Source organism: Euprymna scolopes, chromosome 1 (genome assembly GCF_053919585.1).
Source record: "Euprymna scolopes isolate OS-2025 chromosome 1, ASM5391958v1, whole genome shotgun sequence".
Classification (NCBI taxonomy): Eukaryota; Metazoa; Mollusca; class Cephalopoda; order Sepiida; family Sepiolidae; genus Euprymna; species Euprymna scolopes.
In genome coordinates, this window is record NC_136482.1 from 83932008 (window position 1) to 83945920 (window position 13913).

The 13913-nt window shown below is 33.7% G+C and overlaps 1 protein-coding gene and 1 pseudogene across 1 annotated transcript in view; both read right to left on the bottom strand.

Moving 5' to 3' along the window:
• Nucleotides 1-13913, bottom strand: part of LOC145245728 (low-density lipoprotein receptor-related protein 5-like) — an 847618-nt gene that overhangs the window by 240566 nt on the left and 593139 nt on the right. The gene's annotated exons all lie outside the window — the stretch shown is intronic.
• Nucleotides 6491-6650, bottom strand: LOC145284670 (U2 spliceosomal RNA; annotated as a pseudogene).

Below are 13913 nucleotides of genomic sequence, written 5' to 3' on the forward strand. Positions count from 1 at the left end.
ACGTCCATGTGGTCCCTTCCGTAAGTACTCAATGTCTTTCTAGAAAGAAAAAATATTAGGAAAACCAATGCCAACAATAAACTCTTTGGATTCATACGATATGATGATCATCATTTTAAATTTGGTGTCTATTTACAATGTTGGCATGAGTTGGACAAGTTTTCTAAATTGGCTTACAAACTAACCTATCTTTGTCCAAGACTTTATTTTCCCTTTTTTCCTCTCAAGTCTGTTTTTCTTACTTGATCCAATATTTTACTTAGCATGGTCGGTTCACAAGAAAAATCTATCTCAACTGTTCTAGATCTACGAACTGAAGAATTTTAATTGATTCCTTTAATGCGACTGTATCATCAACATTCCCTGTTTTGAACAAATCATTCTATATTGTCAAGATATAATCTCTCAATGAATAAAAGTTACTTACCTGTGGGAAATAAATTATATTGACGTTTTCCCTGCTCTAAGGTATGCAGATGAATAACTTAATTTTTTTAAATTTTTTATTTTGTTCTAGCTGGGGTGAGGCATTCGGTAGGATGCCAGAAATTCACCTACCATCTCATACATTCCAACTATGAAAATTAAAAAAAATATTTTAACTATTCTTTTTATTGCAATTGTTTGTATCTTTCTTGTACATGGTTCACCGGGTATATTTGCCAGATAGCTTTTGAAATGACTTTTTTATGAGTTCAGTTGCTCCTATAATTACTGGAATGGTGAAAAATAATTTGTCAACCATTATGAGTTTTGACAGCACAGACCTTACCAATATTTTAATAAATTATGAAAGTATTACGGATGAATCTTTCTCCATCTTTCCATTCTCACCCCTTCATAACATACACACTTTAACTTTCCTGTTCGTTTGGTTGTTAATCTTATTGTTTTCTCAATGTCAGCATCTGATAAGCCAAAAACAAAACCAAACGAATGAGATTCTTTGCGATTTCCAATCAATAACATTATTGTTCATGTTAACAGTTCCATCCGAAGACAAAGTGAAAATAAAAAATAATAAAATAACAGAACAAAGGTCAGCCCAATGAATTTGCAATTATTGTGTGACAAAGAGGCTGTCAAATGCTACCGAATAGTAAGGGTGAGAGAGGGAGGAGCTTGTTTATTACTACCGTCCTTTATGCGAAAAGTTCATAATATTTCAATTGGCACTTCTCCAACTGCATCCTCTCAATTCAACAGATGAAGAAAAATAGATCAGGATCTCGAAAAACTAATTCCGCTGAAAGAAAAATTGATTCTTTGCACAACAAAAATAACATCCATTGTATGGAGGGACCGAAATTTTATGATTTATATCTTTTAACCAAAATTAGATTCAAAGACAGACAACATTTGTATGTAGGCTTGTGCATACTGCAACATTTACAGTACATTACTGGGTGAATAATAGCGTTTTTTTTTTGTTTTTTTTTTGCAAGCTTAAAAAGTTTATTAGATTCCAATTTAGTCAGACAAATGCACCAGTCACGGTTCAAACTTGGGATGAGGCAGTGAATATCGAAACAATCTCAAAAACGTTCTTATTCTCTGAAGACCTTTTAGTGAAAACTAGTGTCAGTTCTCCAGAAATAAAAATATTTTTCTTTCTATTTCGCAAACTAGTAAGAGAGATGAAAATAGAGCTTGTGGTAAAGTTTTCTTCTTATTTTGTCTTTTGATTTTCACATTCCATCAGCAATGTTCCTGGCAAAGGGGGTGGGGGAGTATTGCTGTTTTGTGGATCAGATGTTTTCCTTGTGGTGTTATGATATTTTCAATCTTTTCAGTAATATTTATTATCACTCGACTAACAATCTTTATCTCATTAACCTTTATCTTTGAGTGCTTTTGGCCTTGATAAATTATGACTTATAAGTAAAAGAAAAGAAAACAAAAAGTGCCTGTTTATGCTAGAAACTAATCTGAAAACCAGTTTCAATTAAATATCAACCTTTTTTTAACAAAGATTTATTCTGAGACACTATAAATGGCATGTGTTTAGCAAGATAATTAGTTTTTAATTCTGACTTTGGTTAAACTAAAAATTTCTCAGGTAAATTCGACACACTGTTGCCAAAAACTTCTAACTCCAAAACTCAATACTATTTAAAGTTGACTTGCACATGACTACTATGTAGCACATAGTCCAACTCGTCCCCTGTTCGCTTTACGTCTGTTTTTATTCACCTGCCTCATTTTCATATAAATGGCAACAGTCTGTGTTGCTCATGTGACCGTCAACCATAAAACTGAGTGCCGCCATTTTAATCTTTTCACCCTTTTTTTTTACACGCCTGAGTGCTAGTCAAGTACGTTGTCATTTTCCCTACATTCTTATTGTTGATCTACTCTATATCGTGTATAGTTGGATTTTTTCCAGACTATGAATCAAATTACAACTAAATGTTATGGCAGCAATAGTCACAGTATCGGACGTAGATTTCTGTAACATATTATTTCTGTACTTCTGTAAAGACATTCTTCTAAATATACCATAGTGTTATCTTTAATTATAATCGACCCTTCAATGTCAGGACAATTTTATAACTTATTACCAAGAGGGTGTTAGAAGAAATATATTGTCATTCAGATTAGGTCGTGTTGGATTAATATAGTGACGATGCAATAGACACTGGCATCGTTGTTAGAAGACCGTTTCATTATCCTAATAATTTAGATTCCCTGGTCATGTTCTGATTCGCTTATCAGCATTAGTATAAAAATGTAATCTTTCAGATATTATAGAAAAAATGCCCTGGAATTGTATCGCCTATTAACAGAAAATATGTTTTAGAGTTGGTTTTCAAAATGAACAAATTGAGTTACGCAACTATAATTCACTTATGATGGCCGATTACAGATTTAATTCATTTCTGTAGTTGCAATTGGTTGAAAATGTTTTTTTGTTGTCCTAAGCGTTTAGTATTCAAGAAACGTCTTTAAGAATTTTCTAAGAAATTGCATGATGTAAATGCACTGTTTTAAATATTTATGTTTGCAATTAGTTAACAGATGTTTTAGAAATGTATCTTCCTGTCAAGCTTTAGTGGAGGTTGAAAATGGTGATGGTCCAGTTCAGCTTTCATAGATTTTACGTACTGATTTATCTTGTACTTGTGACTGCATTCACCCGGAGTTGGTTGAGCCAGCTCAAAGTGAATTCATTGCATCATTAATCAAGGCAGTTCATACAGATCTGCGCTGGTGATTCAGCTTTTCATGATTCCATTGTCACACACTGAAGACGCAAGGGCCAATCATAGCTTACAAATCAGTTTTGACCAAATTTATTTACAAAACTATCACTCACTCACACTGGTAGATTGTAATTATTGTGGTCCCATAAAGGCGCAGAAAACAGACACAACTCGGTATTTAGTGGAAACAAAATATATTGTATAGAAAAATAAATACAGCAAATAAAGAGTGTGGTTATACGTCAGTCCGACTGCCATGTTTTGTTATTTTTTTTATTGCATTTTCACCCCAAACAAGGCACAGTGCGACTTTGATGTAGAAGGCTACTATTTTGGGCATAATTTGCTAGGGTACTATATAGAGAGTTTACATTAGAGTTGAACTTCTGCATGTAAGTACAGTCAGAGAAGCAGGAATCGGGAAAAGAATTCCAAAGTAGCAGTCCTAAGAAAGAAACTATTAGAGTAGAAGACTTTCTTACATCTAGGACTTTCTACTGTGTAGGGTGGCATTTTGCTGCTTGTCAGGGGTATTTACATTGAAAAGGACACAGGGCTTGTAGTTCGTTGGATGACCTACCATTAAAATACTTGTAAAACAGGCAGAAGGATGCAATGTTTTGTCGATGGGACAGAGGTTGAAGCAGGACCTATTAGGTTCGCGACTGTCTTTTGAACTCTGTCTAAGAGGATGAGACTAATAGCAGATGCACTAGCCCAAATGTGACAACAATACTCCACACATGGGCAAATAGTGGTCTTGTAGAGGTATAAGATTCTCTCAGGGGTAAGTAATTTCTAGAATGGTAGAAAGAACCCACGTCCTTGGCAATGCCCTCAGTGTATTTGTTCTAACTCAAGTTTTCCGTGAATGTTTAGCCGAGGAGTTTAAACGAAGTACTTTCAGGTAATGTATCATTAGCCATGGTTATTAGTGATTGAGCAAGTTTCTTGCAGTTATTAAAAGAAAGAAGCTTAGTCTTGGCAGCATTGAATGTGACCATCCATTTTTGTCCCCATTCCACTATAGACTGGATATCTTCTTCTAGCGTTTCCACTATTGCTTTGAATACATGTTCATTTGTTTTCCTCTCATGTGTCATCAGCAAATATACCCATCGCAAAGACAATTTCATCAGGGACGTTATTTATGAATATCAGGAATAATAAAGGTCCAAGGATCGACCCTTGGGATACATCCGCATTTATATCATATTGTTTTGGCGTCCGACCATCAGAGACAACCTCATTTCTTCACTTATTTAAGAAGGATTTGATTATGTTAAGTATTCGTCTAGTAATAACATAGGATCTGATTTTCATGAGAAGACCATCATGCCATACCCTGTCAAAAGGGCTACTGTCTTAGCTTTATTCAGTGCATGGTATATACGTTCAGAGATTACAGTTAGTATATCTACAGTCTACACCCATATCGTTGGTCAGGCAGAAGTTTAGCAGCTGTGAGGTGGTGGACTAGACCCTGATTAATTATGAACCTAAATATTTTAATGAAAAGAAGGAGGAGGTTGATGGGCAATAATTTAATAGGTCAGTTCTTTCGCCAGAATTCTTGTAAACTGGTATTATAGAAGCAGTTTTCCAGCAGGAAAGGAAGATTTGTTAAGACATTTGTTGAAAAGTTTGAATAGAATTGAAGCAATCTCAGAGGAGCATTTTTTTTAAATAGTACAGCTGGGATGACATCAAGTCCACATACTTTTGAGATGTCTAGGATTTTTTGTAATATTATATTTTTAAGAAGGGGTGATTTTCAGATCATTTAGTGTAGTTTCTGCCCACAGAGGATCCAAAGTAGAGTTAGCGGCAAACCGATGGGCAAGCCGATTAGCCTTCTCCATTACCATGCAAATAACTTGAAAATTGTTGAAAGTAGGGGGGATTCACTACATTGTTATTGATTTTCCAAAAGTCACGAGTTCCTACTTTATGTGCTTCAATGTGTTTTTGGTGATTTCTGTATATTCTTTCTTGGCTGTGGCTTTTATCTTTTTTCTGTTTAACAATTACTTCTAGCTTCTATAAACTTTTGTCTATTGGTACTGGATTTATGTTGGATAAATCTGCACTATGCATGCTGCCTTTGAGCAATGGCAGCTACACAGGTTTGCATAACTTGTGTACTAACGCCGAGAGACATATTCTCTCTGTCTTTATAATCTGTGGAAAAGACCATTCATAATCCGTAGGGTGGACACATTACAACAATAATGGAGATAGATTTTTTCAAAGTTGTAAAAGCAAATTTCACCTCAGTATATTCATATTTATTATAACTTTTCTTGGTACTATTAAAGAGAAATGAGGTTTCATTCCTCATATATGAAACACTCTTTAGAATTGTATATATCTCTAAAAGAACAAAAATAATAGTTTGGAGACATTTTTACAAATGTAGAAATTACACTTTGACTCTGACTTTCTGTAACCAATTGTAATAAATAAAAATGTATTTTGAAAAGAATCACGAATTAATAGGGAAACGTAATGGGGCAATACAGACTAAATAAGTTAATATTAAAAAAACAAATTTTTATTTCTGTTATGAAACAAGTTCTGTCATATTAAATCTAGAAATTGTCTCTTATAAATTATATATATATATATATATCTTTGTATTTGGAATTGTCTTAAGCAAAGGCTCAAAATATTCTCTCGGTTGAGCAATTGAGATAGAAAATGGATTTAATAATTTTGAAAATGAAACTTTGAAAAATGATCATAAAATCTTGTCATAAAAACTGGATAATTTTCTGATGCCACCCCTTTATTGTTGAGGTCTCTATGTGCCAGAAATCCTTCTACTCTAATATTTTCTTTCCTCAGACTACCAGACTTTGGAATTCCCTCATTGTTTCTTGCAGAAGTCTAAATGTAAGGTAAACAGACATCCCGTTACTCAACTCCACACAATTCTAAGACATGATCCTAAATCGTAACCTCTTACGAACAAGTGACAAGACACCTTGTTTGGATGTGAAAAGGAGAAAAAGGAATTATAATTAAAACAAAATTAACTCTTAACTGTTTAAAGTAAAGAGAGTAGTCACAAAAAACAACAAGGCCAATAGCCATTAGTCGCGTGCTCTCGTGTAATGAATGAATGCGTGAATGTAGGATTGACATGAAATTCTTAAAGATAAACTAAAATGGCCGAAAAATGGGCTGAAATGACTTAAATAAAAAAAAATGAAATGACTTAGAATGACTTTAATGAACTTAAGGATGAATTGAATGACCTTAAGAATGACTTGAATGTTTAAAAAATAACTGGAATCCTTCAAAAACAATGTGAATGATCTGGAGAATGACTTTTACATTAAATTAATACTGAAAAGTGATCCCCCACTTTATATCACAATAAGTGCAGCATGTAGTAAGACAGATACTACACTTTGATCTTGGCCAAAAGGCCAAGAAAAGGGTATTTATTTGCTCCCCCACTGGGCAAATTAGGCACAAGGCCGATTGTTAATGTGAGGAGTGAAAGGGAAATTGGAAATTGGATAGTGACTATTGGTATAAAGGGTTGCCCCTACATTGACCAAGGTCTTATATGTGGGGGCAACCCCACATATGGTCTTTGCTTGCAGTATCTGCCGAAACAGATACTACACTTTGATCTTCATACCTTTGATCTTAACCAAAAAGACCAAGCACAAAAGTGTCACGGACAGACCGACCGACCGATGGAGTGACTTATAAAGTCGCTTGCACGCAACTAAAAATGCTGGTCCGGTTTCTTTTATTTATTTTAAATACAACCTGTTAACTGTGTCAGAATTACCTTACCGACAAGTAATAGAGGGCGTGGAAAAAGGTGTTTTAAGGATGAAATCTTTTAACCAACGTTATCGGTTACAAGAAATCTTTTTTGGTAACATAAACAGCATTTAACACACGTGTCTTCTGTCTAAAAACCAAAGAAGACTTCTAAAGAGAGACCGAGTGAAGCATACCTTATCCACCTAACTTCTTCAGCGAGATTTTATGAGACTAGAGTGTTTATACTACACGTCGTATCCGGGCACCCGGTTTCGGATAACATAAAAATTGTCTGACGTCGTCCATAGATAGGAGAGTTCTCTTATATCTCCTTCAAGATTTACCCTCGATAAGTTCCACAATTTCAAGTTCTCGTGATAGTTTTAAATTTTACAGTTGTTGAAAAAGTGAGCGAAAGTCATCAGAAATATCGAAACTGTAAATCCTCTCCGTGCATCGATGACAATCTTTTTAATATGGTGTGGGGAGTGTTCAAGTTATTTACCTGGAACAAAACTGTAAGAATTGAAATTGATTTGACTTACCGGGAGTAGGTCGGAGGGAAGAAAAGACACTGAACTGCTGTTTGCCGTTACTGAGAAACTGGGTGCCTATTTCCTACTAAGTTAAATAGACATTCTAATCTCGTTGAAAATCACGTTGGAATTCTCGCCACCGAGAGTTAGTATGTATAAAAGGAGTTGTCTCACTACGGGTTAGTGATTAGTTAAGAACCTAGTTACATAGCTTGCTAGTCGGTTAGCATCTCTTAGACTGATTACCTCGTTACTGTTGTTCCGCAAATGTTACCTGTTAATTGTTACCTTTACAAGGAAAGAAAAGACTGCTTGTAAGCAACGTCACCATTTCGTTGCAAGCCCTTACTGCCTTTTCTTACACCCCCTCTTCTTGTTGGTGAAATAATCCCGACAAAACGTGCACCTTAATTTGCAAGCTTAAACTGCCGTTTACAGTTTGAGAAAAATACCTCTTATAACTAGCAAGATAAGTGTAAATAAAGACTACAAATTTGTTGATGGCTGAGCATAATAATGATCAGTCTGACAAACAGAAGTGAAGAAAAGAGAAAGGAAAGAATGAAGTGTTTCAGAGAGGCTCATTATGTTTTAATGTCTCGCTAGAGAAAACGAAAAGCTACTTTTCATCACGCAATCGACTACTGGTTAACTGTCGTCATATTTTTTCACCTTTTTTTTTTCTTCCTTTCTTTATACGAATATCAATCACACTGTTTGTGCAGTATCAATTAGTTATGGAGACTAATTAGTTAAAGCAAGCCACTAATTATCTGACTTTCTATTTCTCATCTCTAACAATTCCTCTTAGATGCACCATGTTCACTCTTTTTGGGTTATGTAATGTAAAACGAGAATACATATTATAAACGATCCATTTTGTATAATTAATTGAACACAAGTTGCTATCTCTACCCATACCTGAAAGGAAATTGCAGCATGATACCGTTTCTAATAGTATAAACGTGAAAATGATCACAAGCGGATCAGCATTTGCATAGCAGCACATTAGGCATAATGTAAAGTATTCGCTAAAAGACCGGGAGACCGTCGGGTTAGATCCTCAATCGAGTCATACTAAAAACTTAAAAATGGCACTTGATGCCCCCATTACTAAACATTCTGTATTATAAGGGTGAATTAAGGGTAAGTTCATTAATTCTGGGAATAGAGTAGTGCCCTATTTACTATGCCTCCCCACGGGACAGAGTTAGACACCAGGGTCGTTTTTTAACGTGAAGAAAAGGTACAAAAATAAAAATTGTCTCAGTCGTGAAGGATTTCTCCTCCTCCGAAAGAGAACAAGAAATAGAAGTGCAGCATCTGAAGAACAGATACTACACTTTGATCTTGTCCCGAAGGCTAAGAAATGAAAAGAGAGCCTTTAGATCGCTCTCAACTATAGTCGGTCGCTGTGCTTTTTATTGGTTGTAATGGATACAATTACAGATTATGAAATCAACTGTGTTAAATTCAAATCCATATAAAATATATAGTGATCAAATTACACATTAATATTATGAAAAAGTATGACCACATAGTTTCCCCTAACTATGAGTAAATTAGCAACTTGCATTCAACCTAATGAATCGTTTATGATAAGCATCTTATTGCAGTTTTGAATAACTGTAAAATGGTTAATAAGGCGTAAAACAGATAAATCAAACAAATACATCCAATATGATTTGAACTTATGACTTAATACACCACAATGGTAGCAAAAGGTTAAGAAGTCAAAAGTTATTCATGAAAATGCTTTCTATGAAGAAGAGTACAGACAACTTATCACAACTACTATTCCCAAGCAATAATGCCCCGACGACCACATTAGAACAGAATTTTTTGCCAATTTCTAAACTGAAAAACTGATTGAACAAGATTTATTAAAGTTTTATTTAATTTTGATATTTTGTCACTCCAGCATAAGTGATAGATCTATTCTCGGCTCAAATCAGAAGTATATTCACGAAAATGCTTTCAACTTGAATGCATGTTTCATTCAGCTGAAAGATACATTCAACATGTTCGAAGAGTTTTGGAATGTGGCCAATATAAGAATAGCAACCACATCAATTCTGATGGAAAGTCACAACATTTGTATATCTGAAGAAAATCTTATTGATACTCAAAGAAGTTTTCCAAATGTTTTGAAGTCAACACTCAGCTTTGTATATATATATATTTTTTTTTTCCACAGTGATCACCACTTATCAAGGCCTGGAAGCCACTCAGGGATAAGGATTATTGCAAGTACATATGAACCAAAATTTTCCAGCAGGAAATAAATATTTTATCTAGTACATCCCCCCCTCTCTCTCTCTCTCTCTCTCTCTCTCTCTCTCTCTCTCTCTCTCATGTGACTTAATTCATTGTCTAGTGAATAAAAAAACACTATTTCGTCTGTAATGTATCTAAGCATTCCTGTCTGTCTGTTGGTCACTCATAGGTTTTAAACTACTTAAGAAATTGCACCGCATTGTACATGAAACACCCTGGAGATGCTAATTCATACAATGGCAAAAATAGAATACTACTACTGGAGATTTGGAATCTGTCTGAAACCGAAACTATCATAATACTTCTATTATTGTACTATTTTTCAGTGCTCAATTTAGAGAGTAAATAATATAGTATCTGTTCTTTTGTCATGAGACAATACTTTCAGGCATTACTTTCTCCTTTGAGTTGGGTAGTGTAAGTCAATAGGAAATTATCACAATCAGCTGTTCATTAGTAAACTTATTAATTACATTTAATGCTGCAAACATATACATAATAAGAATTCTAGAAACAAAAATTTATAGGCTTCAAAACTACTTGATAGAATTATGCTTAATGTCGTAGAAAGCACTATTGATAACTACAACAGTCAACATGATACTATAAGTATTCCTATCATTACTAAAGATAATGCTATTATCATTAATAAACATTGAGAACAAAAGAACTAGATAAAATTGTAATAAATTTGACAAAGACTCATTTTGATAAAAATGGTGTGTCATAAATAATAATTACTCCTACTAATAAGTATATGTATGAACACTTATAGGCTCTTTAACTTTTGGTATAAAGAATTCTTAATAGTAATAATGGTTGCTTTTTGTATGCAATAAGATAGTTTTTTTTATATAGCTAAAATGCAGTTTCTTAAAAAGGGATACTCTGGATTGAGATAAAGATTGACTCAGTCTAAAAGAATTTCTCGTCCACGAACCGATGACAGAAAAAGTGATGTGTAGTATCAGAACATATACTACACTTTGCTCTTAGGCAATATTTTTATAATAGATTTTCGTATCATGGTAGTCTCACAATCATGTAGATGACAGTTCAAACTATCAGATAATTTCCCTGTCTTAATTTTTCTTAAATAGATCATGTATTATGAAAAAAAAACACCCACTCTCTCCATCAGGAAAGTTATGACTGAATATATGTATTTGTGCGATGTGCTAAACACTTACATGTGTGCGGTGTTATATTAGTTTTCATCCACTTTAATGAAAGCTCCACACATACAATTTAATTATGTTTCATAAACAGGATTGTTCTCTTCTTTTGTCTTTCTCTGATTTTTAATAAAGACTTCTTTCTGGTAAGGTTAGGACCGATTCAATGTTTTTTTTTCTTTTAATTATTATTTATTTATTTATTTATTTATTTTTTTTTTGAGAGCATCAGTTTGTTCACACTGAGGACTGGAGTTTTAATTTTATCCCCTGGTGAACATCTAATCATTTTTATTGGTCTTTGTGGTCACTAATTTTCCATAAACACCCACCTCTCCACACGGCTTTACTTAAAAGATAGGTTGGAAGAGGAAGTGGTCTGAAGAAAAACAACCATTTTACAGTGGTGCACAAAGCAAAAAATAATTAGCTCAACGATAATAAAACCAATGACGGGGAGATAATTAACGAATATCTTTTAGAAAAATGAACTGATATGAGATTCTTGATAATAACATTAATAGTTTAATATAGTCTAAAACAATTATCTCAAACGAGATGATCATGATGATGATTTATAATTGCTGTTGTTTTCTGTAGCAAAAGTTGGACTCACACAGAAATAGTATGGAGGTGTGACAAAGAAAATCGTTTTAACAATGATTAAAACATTTGTATAAAGCACAGAAATAGTGGTACTAATATCATGAATAATATAACAACTGAAAAAATATATATGTGTACAAATCAAATAGAAGTTTAATGATAAAAATGTTTACAAGTAAAGCGTATGTTATCTCCCTTTGCAATCACTTCTACTTGAAAAAATGTAAACGCTTAACCTATTTCAGCGGTACATATATGCACAGTAACAGCAACATACAATATTGTATCATCTCTAGAGTAAAAAAAAGCCTACACAAGGGCATTGGGAACGCTCATCAGACGTGTTACAACACGTATGTACGCATATAGATCTTCAAACCTACCAGTCTGTGTTCTGCTTCCACTGTCAGAGACATGTCATTGTCACATATAAACTAATGCATTTTTCAAATCAATTATGTTGAGCCAACATCAGAAAAATTTATAAATTGAAATTATTTCATAAAAAATTAATTCGGTCAGAAATGGGTTAATCACACATTTGTTAGAAATTCAGGTAAAACTTTAATTTTAGATCTATGAAAAAAAAAAAGGAAATTCTGGCTTATTTATCAGATTTTTCTCAGTCATATAGAGGTGTTCAACAGTACTTATTCACTGTAAATAATGATTCATTTAAATTTTCAACTATAAATAACGATTCATTTAAATTTTAAACTAAAGACAGAACTTTTAGATATAATTTCAATCAATTAAATGTTCCTACTTATGCACAAAAAAAAAACACCGAAAACACCATCAATTTTAATAGTATCTAGATTTCTTAAATTTAATTCCTTTTATTTCTTTAATCCAGTTTAAAAAATATAAATTTTTATAGTTAACGTTTACGGAGGTATGTACTCAGCCAAGTGCAATGTTAGATTCTAACATTTTCTCATTCTTTGATTTCTATTTTTTCTCTCTTAACTTTCTCCATCTCTCTCTCTCTCTATCTCTTCTTTCTTTGCTTTCTTTTTTAAGTGTTCTTTTCCCTTTCTGTCTTCATCTCTTCTTTTTTTTTTTCATTATCATTCCGTCTTATTTTCCCTTTCTCCATTACCACATCTTCCAAATGTAATGACACGTTTTTGTTTTTTCATGGCCTTAAAGAGTTATGACGCATTCAACCCGTGAAAGATACAATACAATTCGCGTGAAACAAATGCATTTTGTTTCGCGTGAAACAAATGTATTTTGTTTCGACCACCTCCCCCAACCGCCGTGTAAATGTGACTTTGCAAGTTTCTTGTAAACATGGTCATATAACTGCCTGCACAATTTTATGCAGAAATTATTAACCCAAATTTGAGAGAATCAGAACAACAGATTGTGACAAAAACATAAACCGTTTCAGATTAAATTTCGGTAAGCAAAAACGCAAAAATGAAGGTATCCATTTCTGTAGTGTTTTATGTTTTACTAGGAAATCATCACTTATCAAGGCCCGAACATCACTCGAGGACAAGGGTTAATGAATATAAGGCGGTGGTGTAGTAATCAGTTATGGTGTAAATTTGGTTGAATTTGATGATTTATGGGGACGGTTTAACAGGAACTTGTTTACATTAGACTTGAAAGCTACTATGTTGTATTCAACCGGGAAGCATGTTAGCGGAGCAGTGTTCCAAAGGTAGGCAGTTCTGAGAAAGAAGCTTTGTTCATAGAATCTGCGTCTACATTTAGGTACAGATAGAGAGTAGGAAAAATATATAGTGGTTGTAGATAGATGGGTGTTTTTTGTGAAAGTTTGGCACGGGAAGACCAGAGATTGGAGTTCAGTCGAGCACTTACCATGAAAATAGCGATAGAGTATGTAACCATATCAAATCAAAGTGTAGAATACTGAATGGCTAATGGTTTCTCGTTGTGACACGAAAAAGAATAAAGAGAAAAAGAGACAGACTAACTCTAAACACTGCGACGGTCACAATGATTGCTGCTACAACAAAGTATCAACAAGAGAAGCAAATGTTATACACGCAATAAATATTTTATGAAAAAAATACAACGGCTTTTTGTTGTGATAATGCTAAATTAAATATGGAAGTTATAAAATGAAAGATTTTGAAAAATTCTTGTTCAATTTTTAGCAGGGTTGTTCAATTTTCTATGTAAGTTGAACCTGATTGGCTTCTAAGCAAACCCCCTTTAAAATGTGAAAAATGAAACTTTCTTTTGTTGTCATGAAAAATTCTCCCTCCTAGGCCTTGTATTCTCTCTTTGAGAAGGGATTAGTTTCTTGCTAATCGCCTTATGCGCCCTTATCGGAGTCCCTCTCCTCAGGGGTG